The 21,267-nt window shown below is 41.1% G+C and overlaps 1 long non-coding RNA gene across 1 annotated transcript; it reads right to left on the reverse strand.

The window, feature by feature from the left end:
* Positions 1-1,920: 1,920 nt before the first annotated feature.
* Positions 1,921-16,873, reverse strand: LOC140482391 (uncharacterized). The gene is made up of 3 exons (XR_011961718.1): positions 16,768-16,873; positions 8,292-8,424; positions 1,921-2,316 (listed from the first exon to the last, which is right to left on the reverse strand). It is a non-coding gene; the product is annotated as an uncharacterized lncRNA (long non-coding RNA).
* Between the last annotated feature and the right edge of the window lie 4,394 nt (positions 16,874-21,267).

The raw sequence follows: 21,267 nt of genomic DNA on the forward strand, positions 1-21,267 counted from the left end.
GTGAAAGTTAATGCTGAAAAGTTTTGAATGTTAAATTTGGACAGACAAAGGATGAGAGCTAATAGAAACTAGCTTTCCATCGAGAAAACCAGGTTTCATCATGGACTTGCATGTGCACAGATATGTTGTAAGTAATGTGCACATTTGAGGAAGCATGGTATATGGTTGCCATCAATAACAGTCAGGCCATCAATGAGGGGGGTAGAGGGGAGGTCAGGCCGGTGGCCTGGGGCTGTCAGCTACAAAGGGCTGAGGGGATGGGATAGGTGTTGCCTACCAAGGTGGAAGTTTGGAATCACATTAGGTAGTTGAGGTATATGATTGGGGCATTGTTATCAGAGATATGTGGATGCAAGCAGACAAGGTTGGGATTTAGATATGGTAAATAGTGAGTTGCATGTTCAGTTTAATAGCAAAGAGTTAGAGAAGGTTTTTAATTTTCTAATTTTCCTGTACAATTATTAGCTTAACTGAGTTGGAGCCCTCCAAATTCTCTGACTTTAATAAACTCTTCCGAAAGATTCCAACTGCAGGGGAGTTGCCAATCAAAATCTTCAATTTCCCAGACAATTCCCATGGAGTGTGCTACCATCAGAGTTCTGCATGGTTCTGACATACAACTCCAGTCCACATTGCTAACGCAATTTACTGGCTATCTAAATATCTGGGCACATATCTCTTGTCCTTCATCCAAATAATTTTATACAAAGATTGAGGCACAACCTCGTCTTACATCCTGCCAATCAGAAAAATAACCATTTATGCTTACTTTCTGTTTCCTTTTAGCTAACCAATTTTCAATGCATGCCAAGATGTTACACCCTGCAGCATGGGAATCTTCTTTATTATTTGTTCATGAGATATTGCCAAGGCCAGCGTGTATTGCCCATCCTTAATAGCCAAAGACAAATAAGAATCAACCATGATGTTGTGAGTCAGGAGTCATATATAGACTAGACCAGATAAAGACGGCAAATTTCTTTCCCTAAATGAACCAGATGGCTTTTTACAAGCAACAGTGGTTACATGTCCTACATTAGACTAGCTTTTATTTCAAGATTTTATATTCAAATTTCACCATCACCGTGGTGAATTTGGGTGTCATGTGTGTCCATTAGCAAGGGACTCTGGATTACTAATTAAGTGACATTATCATTAGGCCACTGCCTCTGCAACTGTTTTTGATGTTGCACTTTATTAAATTCTATTCCTAATCTATGTAGAGTACATCTACTAGTTCTCTTTTGTTTGGATAACCTGTTACTACTTTAAAGAACTCCAACAGATTGTTTTGACATGACTCCCCTTTCACAAAATCATGTTGACTATGTCTGATAACCTCAAATGCTATAATTGTAGTGATTGTAATGAGATCAGCCAGGTGGGCCTCATAGAGTGAGTTCCCCGATTGGGGCTGTTAATCTGCTCAGTGTAGAGAGCTCTGGCTGACAGATAAGAACAGGAATGTTAGTCATCCTGTTTAGCTTTAGAGCTGGCTCTGAGGAAACTAGATCAGTATCAAGGATTCTCCACGTGTAAATAAAGAGTAACTTGCTGATGGAAAACTGGCCTCTGAGTTATTTCAAATGTTCTTCATAATAACATCTTCTCTAAGATAGATTTTAAACTGTGGTTTCCTGCTTTCTATCTCCCACTCTTTTTTGATAAAAGAGTTACATTCACTGTTTCCTAATCCAATAGAACCTCCCCTGCATCTAGAGAATTTTGGAAAATTAAAACCAATACATTGACTATCTCAGCAGGTCTTAAGATGAATGTATGGGCCATGATTTAAGTCTGTGAAAGTCATACTAAAATACTCCAAGGTCAAGGAAGCATTGATGTTCAGGTGCATGGACAAATCACCAAAATCTTTGACACAAGGGATGTGATGTTAGTGAGATACTTTTAATACTGGTATGATCCCAACAAGTCAGATCCCAGAATGAAACATGGCATGAAACATCATATGTTTACATTTTCTGTTTTGTTAGTTAATGTGGTGGTTGGGTACTGAAACATATTCCCAAGAGGATGCTGGGATTCTTTAACAGCTGAACATGAGTTATTACACAAAAGACAGAAAACAAGTAAACAAACATATATCCCAAAACAGTCTATTACATTAAGTCCAGAGAAAATATACTTGTATCTCAACTCTTTTCATTTCTGTTTAATTGACTCCTTCCAATTTCTCTTTCTTGAACTGCAGAGAAAATTCAGGCTTCCTCTCCAAGTACCTATTCCAGATGGATCAGGGAATCCCTGATGGACTCGACCTGTAAGCCTCTCTTGGTTCGTCCCGGTGATCGTATTCTGTGGTAGTTTGGAATATAAAACTCTTACAGACAGTTTAGTTTAAATTATTACCTTTATTTACCAATAGTATCAATGTTAGACTATATCATAGATACCTACAAAGCCAGGCTTGAGCTAAGATTCTAAAACCATTAGCAGTGTAGCAGCTCCAGTTCTTACCCCTAAGAGCTCTCTCAGGCTACTCCCCTTATTGCTGCAAACAAACTGTCTTTCTACAGAAATTGGTATTAAAATGACAAAAAACACCACATGTCCTTAATCAGATAAGCAGCAATAAATGGCAAAAGTTTGCAGAGGAAGATAAACTCATTGACAGGTCTATGAATGCTTGACTAATTAAACTACATGCACATCAAAGTGGGGAACTTTGATCCAGCCAGGCCCCAAAGGGCCAATTGCTTTGGCTAGATAACCTTCCCTTTTAACAGTACATCATAATGGGGGACTAGTCTAAACTATGTGAGAAAGGTCATGAGGTAACCTTGTTCAGCTAACATGGAGACAGTGAGGTCTGTAGATGCTGGAGATCAGAGTTGAGAGCATGTTGCTGGAAAAGCACAGCAGGTCAGGCAGCATCCGAGGAGCAGGAGAATCGATGAAGGGCTCTGGCCCGAAACATTGATTTTCCTGCTCCTCGGATGCTGCCTGACCTGCTGTGCTTTTCCAGCAACACACTCTCAACCATGCTCAGCTAACATGTCCAGCATCATGGTCCTACTAAATGGGTTTTTAATAAAATCATCTTAGATTCTCAGAGTGCAAATTAAATTCTTAACATTCCTGGATCTTGAGCTCCAGGGAACAACACACAAACATTCAATCCATGATAAGCCAATGTTCACTCAAAGCAGACCACAAAGAGTTAACCTTTCCACCAGCTTCAGTCCTGTCTGTCTGTCTGTCTGTCTCTCTCTCTCTCTGTCCCTTGAGCCCTCAGTCAGTGAATGTAATTTACAGAAGAATGTTTTCTCCTCTCACTAACAAATGAACATCTTCCAACTTCCTTACTATGTCGGTTTTAGCCTTTGTGTTTTCCCAGCCTGTAAGAGCAATGAGACATTCACATTCCAGAACAGTTTAGATGAGGGAACTGAGCTTCATAAATTCAAATCTGCTCAGTGTGGTATACATGAAAATGTATCAGGATTGTTCTATTACATACATATTCCACTCAGCTTATTAAATTACAAGTTCTTTTCCTATTGAGTATGAGTTTTGTAAAGAGTCTTCAATATAAACCAGAAACTCAGTTATCCAACATCCCACTGTGAAATAGGCGTGTTCCAGCCCCTAGGGTGAGAAGGACGTACTACCACACATTCCACAAGTGAATAAATATTATCACCTTATTTACACCAATCCATTGGCCCTAAGAATAGGTATCCCCAATTCTTCTGAACAAATGGATGCCCCTGCCATGGTCAAGTGCTTTCCCACATCTCCTCTATAAATGTGTCACATGTAAGGCTACAAGCTTTCTCATGATGGCGTAAATCTATTCACTTTCAACAACCTAAATATTTTAATCCCAAATTGTTCAGTTTTGGAAAGTTTATACTTTGAACAAAATACTATGACTACAGTGGCTAGCTTCCTTTAAATTGAACTGAACTTAAACCTGTTAGTAGAGAAGCTAAAAGCTTGCTTCTGAACTGAACTCTTGATTATGTACAGTGAAAACACTGATATGTTCAAAAACAAACTTTATGGGAAGATAGGGAAGTGATTGCTGGGTCCCTTGCTGAGATATTTGTATCATCAATAGTCACAGGTGAGGTGCGAGAAGACTGGAGCTGGACTAACATGGTGCCACTATTTAGGAAAGTGGTAAGGACAAACCAGGGAACTATAGACCAGCAAGCCTGACATCGGTGGTGGGCAAGTTGTTGGAGGGAGTCCTGAGGGATGGGATGTACATGTATTTGGAAAGACATGGACCAATTAGAGAGATAGTCAACTTAACTTTGTGCATGGGAAATCATGTCTCATGAACTTGATTGTGTTTTTTGAAGAAGTAACAAAGAGGATTGATGAGGGCAGAGTGGTAGACGTGATCTGTATGGACTTCAGTAAAGTGTTCGACAAGGTTCCCCATGGGAGACTGGTTAGCAAGGTTAGATCTCACAGAATACAGGGAGAACTATCCATTTGGATACAGAACTGGCTCAAAGGTAGAAGACAAAGGGTGGTGGTAGAAGATTGTTTTTCAGACTGGAGGCCTGTGACCAGTGGAGTGCCACAAGGATCAGTGCTGGGTCCACTACTTTTCATCATTTATATAAATGATTTGGATGTGAGCATAAGAGGTATAGTTAGTAAGTTTGCAGATGACACCAAAATTGGAGGTGTAGTGGACAGCGAAGAAAGTTACCTCAGATTACAACAGGATCTTGATAAAATGGGCCAATGGGCTGAGAAGTGGCAGATGGAGTTTAATTCAGATAAATGCGCAATGCTGCATTTTGGGAAAGCAAATCTCAGCAAGACTTAACCACTTAATGGTAAGGTCCTAGGGAGCATTGCTGAACAAAGAGACTTTGGGGTGCAGGTTCATAGCTCTTTGAAAGTAGAGTCACAGGTAAAAAGGATAGTGAAGAAAGCGTTTGGTACGCTTTCCTTTACTGGTCAGAGTATTGAGTACAGGAGTTGGGAGGTCATGTTGCAGCTGTACAGGATATTGGTTAGGCCACTGTTGGAATATTGCGTGCAATTCTGGTCTCCTTCCTTTCGGAAGGATGTTGTGAAACTTGAAAGGATTCAGAAAAGATTTACAAGGATGTTGCCAGGGTTGGAGGATTTGAGCTATAGGGAGAGGTTGAATGGGCTGGGGCTGTTTTCTCTGGAGTGTCGGAGACTGAATGATGACCTTATGGAAGAGTATAAAATCATGAGGGGCATGGATAGGGTAAATAGACAAAATCTTTTCCCTGGGGTGGAGAACTAGAGGATATAGGCTTAGCGTGAGAGGGGAAAATATAAAAGAGGCCTGAAGGGCAACTTTTTTTACACAGAGGGTGGTATGTGTGTGGAATGAGCTGCCAGAGGAAGTGGTGGAGGCTGGTACAATTGCAACATTTAAAAGGCATCTGGATGGGTATATGAATAGGAAGTGTTTGGAGGCATATGGGCCAGGTGCTGGCAGGTGGGACTAGATTGGGTTGGGATATCTGGTCAGCATGGACAGGTTGGACAGAAGGGTCTGTTTCCATGCTGTACATCTCTATGACTCTGTGACTCTAATGAGTTAATGTTTTTACACTCCCTGTCATAAACCCAAAAGAATCATGGTTGAATTTTACCTAAAGTTTGCTAAGGGTTAACTTTGACAAATTTGATGCAGAGTTTCTATGAGCACAAGTAGGTTTGCTTGTGCCATCTTCCCAAATGCACACCATTACCTGTGCCCCTATGGCACCATTCTCATCTTATTCTCCAAATTCTCCAACATTCCACGGGCAGAAGTACTTGTCAACGCTAGGATCTCCTGAGATTCTTACAGCCAAAGGCCAGATGGACAGCTGGTCAAACATTGGCAGCCCACAGCTGCCCTGAATAGTTTGTTTTATTTGCCCCAGACATATCAGACCAAGGGTAATTGGCATCTCCTTTGCTGACAGGAAACTGGAGGTCATGGCATGGGATATGGTTGAGATGTTGGTGACTGAGGGAGGTACATAAATTTACAAAGAGTGATATGTATTAAGGAGGCTAGAAAATCTTCAAATATATCATTAGATTATGAAATGTATTACTTTAAGTAGAAACCAAGATAATCACAGTATCTAAGATAGACTTAAATACATGAATTAAATGAAAACAGATGATAGAGGAGGAGGAGGAGGATCAGAACTAAACTAAACAGCTATGAAATCCTTGCTTTTTAATTATAATAAAGTTGAATAACTGATGACCATTTCTAAAATTCTCTGAACACAAGAGATTTCAACCCAATGTATCTAGTTGCCCACTGGATTTTATTCACTACCTCACAATTCAAGTCACTTTAAGATATTTGAATTAACTTATTCAGACTCTGTATGACAAACCTCTGGTGCAGGTCGGATTTGAACTCATGCCAAAAGATCCCTTCCGAACACTTTAGTAACTATTTTAAATGTTTTTTAAGGGAAGAGTGAATTTTATAGACTCTGCAGGCAGAGGTAATGTAAAATAAAGCATCTCACCAATCCCACTCTGTCCCTTATATTATAGCATCTCACCATCCCACTATGTCTCTTATATTATAGTGGCCAGTTAAGGTATCAGACAACCTTCCAACTTCTCAACCTATTAAAGCCCTTAGGTGTACAATTAACTGCCAATTAAGTGTCTCAATCTGATTCTGCTACATTTATTTTGTCACAACGGAGAAGATGGGGGAATGGCAAGAACTCCAGCATATTTTCTTGAATGAACTTCTCACACACAGAAAGTAGGGACTTCTATGTCCACCAAGAGCTTCCTCCTAAGATTGCACCTCCCTTTATTCCTTCCCAGCTTCCAAGCATACACCTCTAAAGCCCAAATCCACACCTTCACTCTACCCACTGCCACCTTTATTAGTTTTGTCAGGTATGCCTATCCAAAGTCCCTGGGCATTCCTGAAATTGGGATCTATGGCACTTCAACCTCAGGGTCTACTTTTAGTCCCAGCAATAGCTACTACTCAATCCTGGTACTGCAGAGCTGCTGTGAGTCAGATTGGTCAGCAGTTCTCTAGACTAGGACTTCCTGTTTGTTTTGCTTATATCCCAGAAGTGATCTTACACACAACTGAACTTTATTTCCAATACCAAATCACTCATAGTCTTTTTTTTCATTTATTAACCACCACCAGTAAATCACCAATGTTTCCAATTCAATAATTTATGTGAAGGTGAGGTAAGGAGTGGGGGAGGGGACGAAATGAAACTGGAATTGGAAGGGGAGATAAAGCACTTCACTATTTGCAATGCCTAGCTCTCTCTAAAAGTATCAACAAGTGTCATTCTTAAAGCCATAGGCCTATGTGTTCTTCAGCTGGTGTGGGGTGGGATTGGAGAGGTGTAGTTACGTCATCCACATAAAACTCACCCCATGGGAGTTAACACAACTGTAGTCACATGGAGTGCAGTTTTTGTTAGGCTCATTGAGAGTGGAACTGAAGAGGTCACAGAAACTCATCTGAAAAGAAAGTGTTATTGGAAAAGGAGATAGTAATTTTTCAGGAGATCAAATTAGATTTTGTATTAGAGACTAGGGGATAGAGGATGGAGTAATGGGACTTCATAATTTTGAAATGACTCTTTGCAGTTAGGACATGGAAAAAAATCAACACTTATTCCCCAAAATTGATATTGCCTGTCAAGCAAAATGCTACAGATGCTATAAATCTGAAACATACACAGAGAATGCTGGAGAAACTCAGCAGTTCTGATAGCATCAGGAGAGAAAATGAATGTTTTGACTCCATTATGATGACTCTTCAGAACTTATATTTCCTAATTAGGTTGGAAGAACTGAGAAATATAGTTCAGATAAAGTGTTTTACAATCATCATCTGAATATACTGATCAGATTACTACCCTGAAATCACTCTATGTTATCAATTATTTATCAATTTGTTCCACCAACCCAACCACCCCGTGGCTCAACACTTCAACTCCCCCTCCCACTCCACCAAGGACATGCAGGTCTTTGGACTCCTCCATCGCCAGACCATAGCAACATGACAGTTGGAGGAAGAACGCCTCATCTTCCGCCTAGGAACCCTTCAACCACAAGGGATGAACTCAGATTTCTCCAGTTTCCTCATTTCCCCTCCCCCCACCTTGTCTCAGTCAAATCCCTCGAACTCAGCACCGCCTTACTAACCTGCAATCTTCTTCCTGACTTCTCCGCCCCCACCCCCACTCTGGCCTATCACCCTCACCTTGACCTCCTTCCATCTATCGCATTTCCAATGCCCTCCCCCAAGTCCCTCCCCTCCTTACCTTTTATCTTAGCCTGCTGGACATATTTTCCTCATTCCTGAAGAAGGACTCATGCCCGAAACATCGATTCTCCTGTTCCTTGGATGCTGCCTGACCTGCTGCGCTTTTCCAGCAACACATTTTCAGCTCAAGGCTTAAATCAAACCAACATAATGTCAAAGGAGAGTGTGTTTTATTGCTGTAATATCTGCAAGTCACCTACAAGTTACAGAATTAAATGTTATACCTGGCAGCAATGTACATACTTTTATAGAGAAAGAGAAAGGCTGAGTTTGAACTAGATGGTATCACGTTTTACATCGATATTTCACAATCATATTTTTAGTTTAGGATGTTAGTGGAATCCTTTTAAAGAAGTTTGTGAAGAGATATTTTACACCTTCCAAACTCCTTCCCCGCTCCCCAGTCAGTGGATTTTCTTCTGTTTGCCCACTCTCCAGAAGTTTGACATAACATCGTTTGGCATTTTAATTAGCTTCCTAGTGTCACATATCGGGGATATTAGCTTCCTTCTCTGCCTTATGCCTCTGCTCATATTTTTTCCCCAATGTTCCTATATTTCTGGAATAATAAATACTTATGGATTATCAAGTTATTGATATGCTTTTGCAGAAATTACGTTTCAATGATCTCCCAGCCAAATTGCAATGCACTTTTTCTTCAAATTCTAGTAATTTTCCAAAGAGTTTTACAAAATTGTTTTTCCTCCATACTCTGACATTTCCAAACTATGTAGAATGTTATATATGTAATAGTTATTGGGTGTTGAGTCTCCAGTGATCCTTTCTCTTAAGACCCTTTGTTAAAATAGCCAAAGAGAGGATACTTGCAACCTCTCTGTCTGGGATGGAATTGAACTAATTTCCAGAGGTGAAAGGACAAAGTTTCAACCCACTTTGCCACCCGATCTTCTACAATGAACTATTGTACAGTGTATTACAATAACATAATAGATTACTAAAAGTAATGTAATTATATATTTGGTGAAAATGTTAAAGACAATTAGATGTTGTACAGTATGTTACAATGACTTTCTGCATTACATCTTTAATAACATATGCATGAATGGAAATGTTGAGTAGATATTCTATTATTATGCAACATTTTTCATGGCATAATCCATTGATTCATATATAAATAAATATAGTTAGTGACTTTGTAGCAAAACAGATTTAAACAGAGATTCAAGACAAAAACATATCAAATAATATGTCCCAATAATGAAATGATTCATTTTCACTTGTATCAATTTTTTCACTGTCTCCTGTACCTCACAGAATACTATCCCTGTCTTGGTGGCAGTCTCTATGGATTTTTAGTCCTGTATTCACACAGCAAGGATCAAGCAGCAATGTAATGTAACCATTTAGTGGCCAACGTTGGTCATTCTGTATCATGCAGAGTTACACTGCTGTTACCTAAACGTTTACAATCAAGGTTTTATGGTTAATTTTAACTTGGCCAATTTTTAATTATATCCTTGGAAAAGTAACAACTAATTACCACTGAACAACCAGACATTTGAAGCAAAGTATATAATTTTCACCATTTCATATGTCTGTGCTTTTGGACATTTCCCACAATTTCTTTCCTACTTTCGTGTTGGTGTCTACTAGAGAGTGATGAGGAGTCTTTGTTTAGGTTGAAAACATATTATAAGTGTAAATAGTTGTCATGAAGTCATGGTGTGACAAAATAGTTGGTATATTTTATGCATTCAATATATGCTTATCTTTTCATAGATAGAACTTCAAGCATTAAGATTATACATTGTATTGTATTATAATATTTTTAAAAACTGAATTCATTTGTATGGCATTCTTCTATCTGCTATTAAGTCATTAATCTTAAACAGATTATCTTCTTATATAGAGTCATAAAGTCATAGAGTTGTACAGCACGGAAACAGACTCTTTGGTCCAACTTGTCCCTGCTGACCAGATACCCCAAATCAATCTAGTGCCAATGCCAGCATTTGGCCCATATCCCTCTAATCCCTTTCTATTCATATACCCATCCAGATGTGTTTTAAATGTTGCAATTGTACCAGCCTCCACCACTTCCTGTGGCAGATCATTCAATAGACCAACCACTCTCTCCAAATCCCTGCTAAGTTTTCATTCGTTCAATAAGTCAAATCTAAAGTATGAATTCCATTTTTGTTTGATTAATGATCTAAGATTGGGGCTCATTTCTGTTGTTCTTCACTGCATATGTATATATGAATCAGGAGCTGAAGTAGGCCATTTGACCCATTCACAGCAACCTTCAGTCAGAGTGTCAAGTGAGTGACCTATCTTGACCTCCTCCAGTTGTCCTCAGCATCAAAGATGCCAATCTTCAGCTAATGGCATTTACTTCACAAGATGCCAACATACTGAACGCTTGTGCTCTAGAACTTACTGTTCCCCAGCACAGCTAAAACACTGCATCTACTTGACAATGTAGCAAATTGCCCAAGTCTGTCCTGGACACAAAAGCAGAACAAAATTAAATGTAGCCAATTACCACCCCATCAGTCTACTCTCGATCATCAGTATCGTGATCAACATCAACACCCCTGCTTTATCACTCTGTTCTCGGAAGGATGTTATTAAGCTAGAAATGGTGGAACAAAGATTTACAAGGATGTCACTGAGGTTGAACGATTTTAGTTATAAGGAGAGGCTGGATATGCTGGGATGCTTTTCCCTGGGGCGTAGGAGGCTGAGGGATGACCTTATAGATATTTATAAAATGATGAGGGGCATGGAGGGAGTGAATAGCCGAGGTCTTTTCCCATGGGTAGGGCTGTCCAGCACCAAAGGGCATAGATTTAGGTTAGAGGGGAAAGATTTCAAAGTGACCGGGTTGGGCAAATGTTTTTTCACACATTTATGGCATGAGTTGCCAGAGGAAATGGTAGAAGCAAGTATAATTATAACATTTAAAAGACACTTGGACAGGCACAAGAATAGGAAAGGTTTGGAGAGATAAGGGCCAAACGCAGGCAAATGGGACTAGTTCAATTTCGGAAACCCAGTCTTGGACCGAAGGGTCTGCTTATGCTGTATTACTCTATGACTCTATAATAAGCAGCACCTACTCAGCAATACCCTACTCAGTCACACCCAATTTGGTTCCACTGGGATTACTCAGCTCCTGACCAGCCTTGGTTTGAACATGGAAAAAGAACTGAATTCCAGAGGTGAGGTGAAAGCAACAGCCCTTGACATCAAAGCTGCATTTAACTGAATGGGGCATCAAGGAGCCGTAACAAAGCTAAAGTCAATAGGAATGAGAGAAAAAAACTCTCAGCAGATTGGAGTCATACCTGGCAGGAAGGAAGATGGTTGTGGTTGTTGAAGGTTACTGACCTCGGCTCTGAAACACCTTTGCAGGAATTTCTCTAGTGTCCTCAGCCCAACCATCTTCAGATATGGCTTCACCAAAGTCATCTCCAGTTCAAGACTTGCCTCCGCTAATGCTCCAATTATCTTCAATAAAGGCTGACATGCCATTTGTCTTTCTAACTGCTTGCTGTACATGTTTTTGTGTTTCTTGTTCAGGCCAAGTCTCTTTGAACAATGACATTTTGAATTTTAATACCTTTTATATGTATGTATGGTCAATGTAACTGGGGTGTTCAAACTTATCCTTGCCTTTTACGTGCAGATTGTGGAAAGATGCTGTATCAATGTGTGCTGTACATTGTGTTACTAAGATAGTCGGATCTGTCATTTTTATGGCCTAGTCACACCCATGATGCAGGCCATCCACCTGGCAGACCTTCTTGACAGGAAATAAGATGGACACTCATGCGTAGATGCTGTGCTCTTGCTCTGCTAGCTTTAGGGTTAGGCAAAAACATGTTGAAGACCTTCAGGCTGCATGATCATTAACAAGTTTGCAAAAGAAGATTCCACTTCCATTCTCAACACTGTCTGGTGCCCTGAGGAGAGCCAGATTTTTCAGGAAAATCACAAAATGATAAAGCAAATGGAAACAAAACTGAAACTGCTGGAAAAGCTCAGCAGCTCTGGCAGCAACAGTGGAGAGAAATCAGAGAAAATGTTTCAGGTCCAGTAACTCTTCCTCAGAACTGCAAGTTGCAAATTGCAAAAGAAAATGACTTTATGAATTTATTAATGACTTGGATGAGGGAGTCGAAGGGTGGGTCAGTAAATTCGCAGATGATACGAAGATAGGTGGAGTTGTGGACAGTGAGGAGGGCATTTGTCGTTTGCAAAGGGACTTAGATATGATGCAGAGCTGGGCTGAGGAGTGGCAGATGGAGTTCAACCCTGCCAAGTGTGAGGTTGTCCATTTTGGAAGAGCAAATAAGAATGCAGAATACAGGGTTAATGGTAGGGTTCTTAGTCAGGTGGAGGAACAGAGGGATCTTGGGGTCAATGTACATAGATCTTTGAAAGTTGCCACTCAGGTGGATAGAGTTTGTAAGAAGGCCTATGGTGTATTATCGTTCATTAGCAGAGGGATTGAATTCAAGAGTCGTGAAGTGATGTTGCAGCTGTACAGGACTTTGGTTAAGCCACATTTGGAGTACTGTGTGCAGTTCTGGTTGCCTCACTTTAGGAAAGATGTGGAAGCTTTGGAGAGGGTGCAGAGAAGATTTACCAGGATGTTGCCTGGAATGGAGAATAGGTCGTACGAGGATAGGTTGAGAGTTCTCGGCCTTTTCTCGTTGGAACGGCGAAGGATGAGGGGTGACTTGATAGAGGTTTATAAGATGATCAGAGGAATAGATAGAGTAGACAGTCAGAGACTTTTTCCCCGGGTACAACAGAGTGTTACAAGGGGACATAAATTTAAGGTGAAGGGTGGAAGGTATAGGGGAGATGTCAGGGGTGGGTTCTTTACCCAGAGAGTGGTGGGGGCATGGAATGCGCTGCCCGTGGGAGTGGTAGAGTCAGAATCATTGGTGACCTTTAAGCGGCATTTGGATAGGTACATGGATGGGTGCTTAATCTAGGATAGAAGTTCAGCACAACATCGTGGGCCGAAGGGCCTGTTCTGTGCTGTATTGTTCTATGTTCTATGTTCTAAAACTGGTCCTGGTGCCTCAGGAATGTCTATTCTGTTTCATTTCCATAGTTGCCTGTTCCTGCAACTGTGGTACAATCCCACACCTGTGCTTTGGGTAAACCCAAATGCCAGACCAATTTAACCATCATCTAACCAGATGAAATTCAATCCTTCTGGAGTGCATGTCAACTCAGTGTGTCCCAGATTATTCAGACTTGTATACTGGGACCAAATGCAATCTCATGCTCCTTTAATCTCACTGATAGCAATAGCATATTTAGTGAATAAGTTCAATGAATGTTCAATTATCAGTTACAACAGCAATAAAAGTAATTTATTTGTAAGATAAGGAGTGGCATATTATATTTTACTGTCTTATTTTACTTGAATGATTCCAAGTACTTTTGATTTTGATACTTACATTTGCAAATAACATTGTGCCGCATAAGTGTCAGACAATGACCATCTCAATCCCTCACTATCAACTTCTTGGGGATTACCATTGACCAGAAACTGAACTGGGCTTGCCATATAAATACTGTGTCTGCAAGACATGGTCAGAGGCTAGGGATCCTACAGTGAGGAACTCACCTCCTGTTTTCCCAAAACTTGTCCGTCATCTACAAGGCACGTCAAGAGTATGATGGAATGCTCCCCAATTGCCTGGATGACTGCAGCTTCAACAACATTCAAGAAGCTTGACACCATCCAGGGCAAAGCAGCCCACTTAATTTGCACCTCACTTGCAATACTTCACTCCCTCTAGCACTGACATTGAGTCTCAGCAGTGTATCCAGTCTACAAGAAGCCCTGCAAAAGTTCACCAAGTCTCCTTAGATAGCACCTTATAAACCCACAACCATCACCGCCTGGAAGGGATATGCAGCAGATACATAGAAACACAACCACGTACAAGTTGCCCTCAAGCCACTCATCATTGTGACTTGGAAATAAATTGCCATTCCTTCACTGTTGCTAAGACAAAATCCTGGAACTCTCTCCCTGTAAGCATTGTTGGTGTACATACACCAAATGGACTGCAGCAGTTCAAGAAGGCAGCTCACCATCACCTTCTCAAGGGCAACTAGGGGCAGGCAATAAATACTAGCCCAGCCAACAGTGCACACATACCATAGGAAATAAAAGAAACCAAAAAAAACCCACACTTCTTCGTATAGCAGCAATCCATCCTCTGTTGAGGACATTGATTTCACTTGGAATAGCAGATGTGAACTGCTTTATTGAGAGAGTGGGTCTTTTGCTTCTTATCAGAGGCATAATCTGTTTCACGTAGACTTAAAAGAACCAAAAGGCATATTTTCAAAGGGAAACAAAAGAGTACTCCAGTATTATGATCAATATTGATCACTCAACTATCATTTGGTCAATCAACAATTTACTAACGACCTAATCTGTTAGCAATCTTCAGAGAGAAAAGAAGCTTATCAATCAGCTCAGTACGTCTAAGGTGATGTTTATGCTCCATAAAGGCCTCCTGTGAATTTACTTTATCTCACTGGATTACAACCAGCACCAACATCTCTGGGCATGCTCCACAGATGGCGGCTGTACTTACCGCATGCCCTCAGGTGTTGGTGTCCAATATACCATCCTGTCTGCATCACCATGATCCACGTCCAGTACATTTCTGCACTGCAAGGCTACACTTTGAGGCTCACTGGCAACCAACATTGAAATGCTGCTGTAAGACTTTGTGCACAGGGATGGGTACCCAGCTTCTGGATTTGACTAGGCTGCATCTCTACACTACTTGTTTGTTTTCTTAGCGCTTACTAGCTTAGTGCCAACTGGATACTCAAAGCACCCATGCCTTGCATTGTCTTTCCTTACTTTCTAGTACTTTCCCACCCAATCTACAGCTTACAGGTTCACAGTGGTTCTGTATCGCCTTGCTGTTTAGTGCAGCGACAAAGCTGGACAGCTTGATGGTAGTAGTCAGCAATTCTCAGTCAAGTGGCAGTGGACATCTTGCTGCATGGCACTGTGCTGCATCAATCTCATACCTACACCATGAGCCAGCTGCATACTCAGCAAACATATTGCATATGCTTCAATGCAACAGCCATTTCTCAAAGTCTAATGTGAGTCCTATAACTTAGAATCTTTACAAAAGGCCCACACTGACCCTCTGAAGAGTAACCCACCCAGACCCATTCCCCTACCCTATTGCGTTACATTTATCCCTAACCAATGCACCTAACCTACACATCCTTGAACACTATGGGCAATTTAGCTTGGCTAATTCACCTAACCTGCACATCTTTAGATTGTGGGAGGAAACTGGAGCACCTAGAGAAAACCCACACAGGCATGGAGAGAATGTAGAAACTCCACACAGACAGTCGCCCGAGACTGGAATCGAACTGGGTTCCTGGCGCAGTGAGGCAGCAGTGCTAACCACTGAGCCACTGTGTCACCCCAACCACTGAGCCAGGCGTTCCTCAGTCAACAAGACAGTGGTGGATCTAGCAGAGCTGAGCCTAGGGCTCCTCTGCTCCCATCTGCTTTCTTTCACTTCTTTTCTTCTTTTTGCTTTTGCTTTTTTTCTTTTTTTGTGTTAAGCGTGGAGAATGGCGAGTGAAAGAGAAGGCCTGTGGTGGTAGTCACAACAACGTTAGGATGAGCTGGACATGACTCCACTCCAGCCCAGCATCCCCCAGCAAGCGAGAAGCAGGCCCTGGGCTAACTCCCCGCCAGCTCGGACCCCCAGGCTGAGCCGAGGCTCCAGGTCTGTGGTTAGGCCCGAGCATCTGACAGAGTGAAAGCATTGGCAAAAGGGATGGCAGAGTATACTGACAACTGATGGGAACAAGAGATATGGAACCCTCGCATCCCAGGCCCATGACTCCAGGCATGATTTGGCAGTGGCAGAGGCCAGTATCAAGATGCCAGAGCCCATTAAAGAGACTCAGGATATCAGAGACTCCAACTCTGGAGAGGCAGTGAAGGAAGAACAAGAAGAAGAGAGAAAGATGAACTCTACTGCAGTAAAATCTTGTATTATATTCAGCGTTTCAAGATGGTGCCACAGCATTGCGACGCTTTGCGTATAATGCGCGAAAAACACTTTTAACTGTATTTTCTATATTCATGTGACAATAAATCTAAATTTAAATCTAAATTCCAGGGAACCACACTTCATTCAGGAGTTCCTGGCAGAGAAAGTCAAGGCAGCCTCCAATATCAGTCCATGGAAGGGGGCACAATCTGTCGGCTGGTTGAGGCAGTCACTATCAGGGGATCAGAACTGCTACTGTCCTGGGAAGGGCCACAGTCAGCATCTTGGGTCCAGTGCAACAAACCCAGGCCAGGTGTGGAGGTACAGAAAAGAAATACTCAACAGCTTTCCAGTGCTCCAGATTCTAATCTAGAAAACATATTCACTGAGGTATCAGTCTGACTTGTTGTTGGATATAAGAGGCAGCCTTACCAGGACTTCCTGTCAGGCACCCCGTACCCTCTTTCTCCGAGATGGTGGGCACCATATCTTGCAGAGTTTCTGTCTATGGCAAGACTCTTGACAGTTAACACTGTTGATATCCCACTGGTGACTGCAGAAGATAAAAGAGTGAATGTTGTGACCAAGGAGTAGAAGTTGATGCATGCTAACATTAAATGTACAGTGGAGGTAATGGGAGAGTAGTGTAATTGTGAACAATGATTCGTATTTGGTTATGGGCACAAGGAGGTTTCATTGTCCACACAGGAGTGGTCCCAGTCTTCACCAGTCATCACCAAAATATCCTTGTCAAATATCCAGCACCCCGCCACCTGGTCTGGCTCATTCAGCCCTATTATGGGTTACTCTCCGCTGGAATGAGAGGAGGAGAGAGATTGAGTGGGTGAAGGTTGGTGGCAGAGCTGTTAGTACTGGGGCTGCTAAGGGAAAGATTGTGAGGTGGCCTGAGTGAGTGAGTAGGCTGCAGAGAGGGTTAATACTGCAGGGATGGTAGGTGGGTTTGAGGTGGCAAGAGCATGTGAGGGAAGATGTCATGAGGGAAGAAGGTCATTCACCTTCATTTGCACTGTTGGATGTTTCTCCAGACTGTGGAGACTGCACTGACCTTTGACCAAGACAGCAGACTCAAGTGGTGTGGATCAGTTCTGGAGAAAGGGTCTTGACTCTTTTTTTCCACAGATGCTGCTAGACCTGCTGAGTTTCTCCAGCCCTTTCTGTTTTTGTTTCTGGTGGCATTCCGGGAAGAGAATGGCTTTCCTCTCCTGTTCACCAGGTCCCTGTTGGAAAAGTGGGGCCCCAATTTTCCCTCATCTGCTGTGTCTGGGGTTAATATCTGCAAATGTGCTACTTAGCCCTAGATTACCAGTGATTGATGGGCAGCATATTGATCTTTTAAATATGATGCTGATGCCAGGAATGCTGGGATATACCAAGATAGCCTGGCTGTGATGAGTTTTCTCCAGCTATGGAGAGTGGGAGAATTGGGCTAGCTTTGGATGAGAGGGCTAGTAGAGTGCATGCCTGCTGGTTAATGAGGCGCACTTGGGATGATAGTGTAAGGAAATTTGCAAGGCCTCGCAGAAAGAGAAATTGTGAAATTCATGCAAACCCAATGGACCGAATGGCCTCCTTTGTGCTGTATTAGTTCTGTGCAGTATTAGTTATGTGCTGTGTTAATTCTGTATTCTTAGACATGGAAAATCAATGTCAAGGCAGGAGCAGAAGATGCCTGATAGCAAAGATCTTGAACAACAAATAGAAAACAAAGAATCAAAAAACAGGCTTTCAAACTAAGTTACTTATGTCATGAAAACCAACCAAAATGGCCAATGTGATGAGTAAACGATATTCCACCTCTTCACCAGATTTTATGCTATACACAGTCAAAGAATTGAGAAATATGTGATGATGCACTTCAAAAGGGAAATTCAAGTGAACCTTATGGACTCCTACAGCTGTTTTACTGCTCATTGCAAAACTAAATTAGGATAATGACCTTGCTACTTGTTAGAGTGGCCTCAAACTTCAAAATACATATTGTGTAATGATGTGGCAACTTTAAAAGTATACAACTTTTGTAGGCCAAGAGAAACAAGTTTCCAGGTGCAAGTACTGTACAAGCCAAGATTTAAATTTGCACTTTATCAGTGTAAATGTTCACTGAAGAGCAAAAGACCAGCCAAACAACAAACCTGATGGTTGTCACGCACACAATAAAAATTCGCTAATGACTACCACATAGGCATATGTTCTAAATACTTAAACTTTTAAATAATACCTTAGTGAGTTGAACATATACTGACACTGTGAGATGGAAATGTTTGCAGAAACTGTTCATAGGATAAGCTCAAGATGAATTTACTCACAATCCTTCTAATGGGTAACTCATTAATACTTAAGATGTGAAATCCATTTTCCAAAACTGCTGGTGGTGGCTAGCAATGCCATCCTTACAATTCCTTCTTTGTTCAAGATTTAACCTATTTAAATTTCACATTTAGAGCCTGGGGTAGGGTGGGGTAGTGGATGAACAGATGGAGTAAATATATAGAATGAACAGGCCACACAGACAGTGGGGTTACTTAGGGCACCAGCAAATTCAAGTGAAAACTGCGCAGGCAATCCTCATTTGATTTTAGGAGTAGTTTATATTTTAGGAATGGCTATATAGACAACAGTAGCTGTTACTTTGCCCTATTTTGTGCGTTGTTATTGTGTTAGGATTTTTCAAAGACATTCTCATGAAACCGATGCTCCTTTAAACTTCATGCATGGTTTGAATGCTGTTTCATTCAATAGCAGAACAGTGAATCACAATCAGAAACACAGTGGGGTAAATATTCACCTTCATCACCTGGGCTGGAATGAGACACAATCATTCAGCACAGAAGGAGGTCAATTGACTCAATGAGATCACAACAACATTCTACAGAGCAATCCAGTCAGTTCCAATCTCTTGCACTAACCTCATAGACCTGCAAGTTTATTTTCCTCAACTGCCCATCCAATTTCCTTTAGAAATCTAATTTTGATCCTGTATGCTTCTACCACCTTTGCTGGCAGTGAGTTCCAGGTCATTACTATTTGCTGAGTTCTTCATCACATCCTTCCTGTATCTTTGGCCAAAAACTAAATATGTCTTCACCAGTCCTTACACAACGTCTAATGGGAACAGCTTTCCTTTGAGTCCCTCATTTAAATCTACAGTATATCTCTATCAAACCTCACTTCAATCACCTCTCCTCTAACGAGAAAAACCCCAAATCCCTGAACTTAGATGAATTCCATACGCTCTGTCCAGCCATATTCTTGACATACCTTTTTGTTGTGGTTTGTTGTATCTGAGTGACATTTCAGAGGACAGTTCAGAGTCAACACAATACTTTGGATCTGGCGTTATATGGAGGATAGTAGATTTCATTCCTGAAATCAGATAAATAAAAAAAGATTTGTAAGGATATTGCCAGGATTGGAGGGTTTGAGCTATATGGAGAGAACTGAATAGCCTGGGGCTAATTTCCCTGGAGCATCAGAGGTTTATAAAATCATTAGGGGCATAGATAGGGTAAATAGACAAGGTCTTTTCCTTGGGTGGGGGAGTCCAAAACTACAGGGCATAGCTTTAAAGTGAGAGGGAAACAATTCAAAAGGGACTTAAGGGGTAACTTTTTCACACAGAGGGTGGTGAGTGTATGGAAGCAGCTACCAGAGGAAATGGTGGAGGTTAATACAATTAAAACATTTAAAAGGCACTTGGATGGGTATATGAATAGGACAGGTTTAGAGGGAGATGAGCCAAATGCTGGCAAACGGGACTAGAGTAATTTAGGATATCTGGTTGGCATGGACAAGTTGGACTGAAGGGTCTGTTTCTGTACTGTACATCTCTATGCCTCTATGTATTTTTACAATTATCTGGTGATTTTCATGGTGACCATTACTGACAATAGCTTTTGTTTGAGATTTACTTAATTTAGCTGAATAAAAGTTTATACACTGCCAAGCTTAATTTGAACTCTTGTTTCCACATCTCCAGTTTATTTGTCCAGTAGCCTAAACATTGCGCTAATGCTCAATCAAAATAAAAATTGATCTGAATCTGTAAAGGATGATTTGACTTGTCAACTTGATGTCAGTCCATTCTCACCTGATGCCATTTTCTCATCAACCACCTTCAAGTCAATCAAGGCTTGCATTGCATATTGGGAATTTTGGAAAGAATGAATAAATCCTTATGGAGAGGTTGAGTAAAGAGCTGCACAGGACCATTAGAGCAACATAAGTGTTGCCACTAATCTTGATAAACTTGTTAGTGTTAAAAACTGTTCGTAAAAAAGTGTTAGTGCTTACATTGACTGAACAGGTGCAATAATAGGCAAACAGAGGATAGATTTGTCAAAGAGATGCACGAGAAACAGAAATAATTTATATTACCAGGTAGTAAATTGGTTCAGACAGGCCTACGTAGAAAATAAATCATCCAGAACAAGAGAATAACAATGGGGATCAGATAATGGTCAGGAATTATGTATGAGTAAAGATGACTGAAGTATTGTACATGGGTTTACTCCATTGTGGACAAGAGCAGCCTGATGGTGTGTGTGATATATGTGTCCAAACACTAATCAGTGCAAGCTGTACAAGAACCAAAAAGACCTGTAGGCAACTTAGGGCAGAGGGTACACAAAGCCATAAGAAATAGGAGACAAAATAGGCCATTCAGCCCTCAAATCTGCCCCATAATTCAACCAGATAGTGATAGGTTGAGTAAGTAGGAAAATGTGAAATTGTTCATTTTGGAAGGGAGAACAAAGGAACAAAATACTTTTCAAATGAACAGAAACTACAGAAAGCTGCAATACAAAGAGTCTTGGGAAACTTGTTCAGAAAGCCAACACACAGGTGCAGCAGGTAATCAGGAAGGCTAATGGAATGTTGGTCCTTTTTTCTAGGGGGTATGAGTATAAGAGT

This window comes from Chiloscyllium punctatum, chromosome 1 (genome assembly GCF_047496795.1).
Source record: "Chiloscyllium punctatum isolate Juve2018m chromosome 1, sChiPun1.3, whole genome shotgun sequence".
Lineage (NCBI taxonomy): Eukaryota > Metazoa > Chordata > Chondrichthyes > Orectolobiformes > Hemiscylliidae > Chiloscyllium > Chiloscyllium punctatum.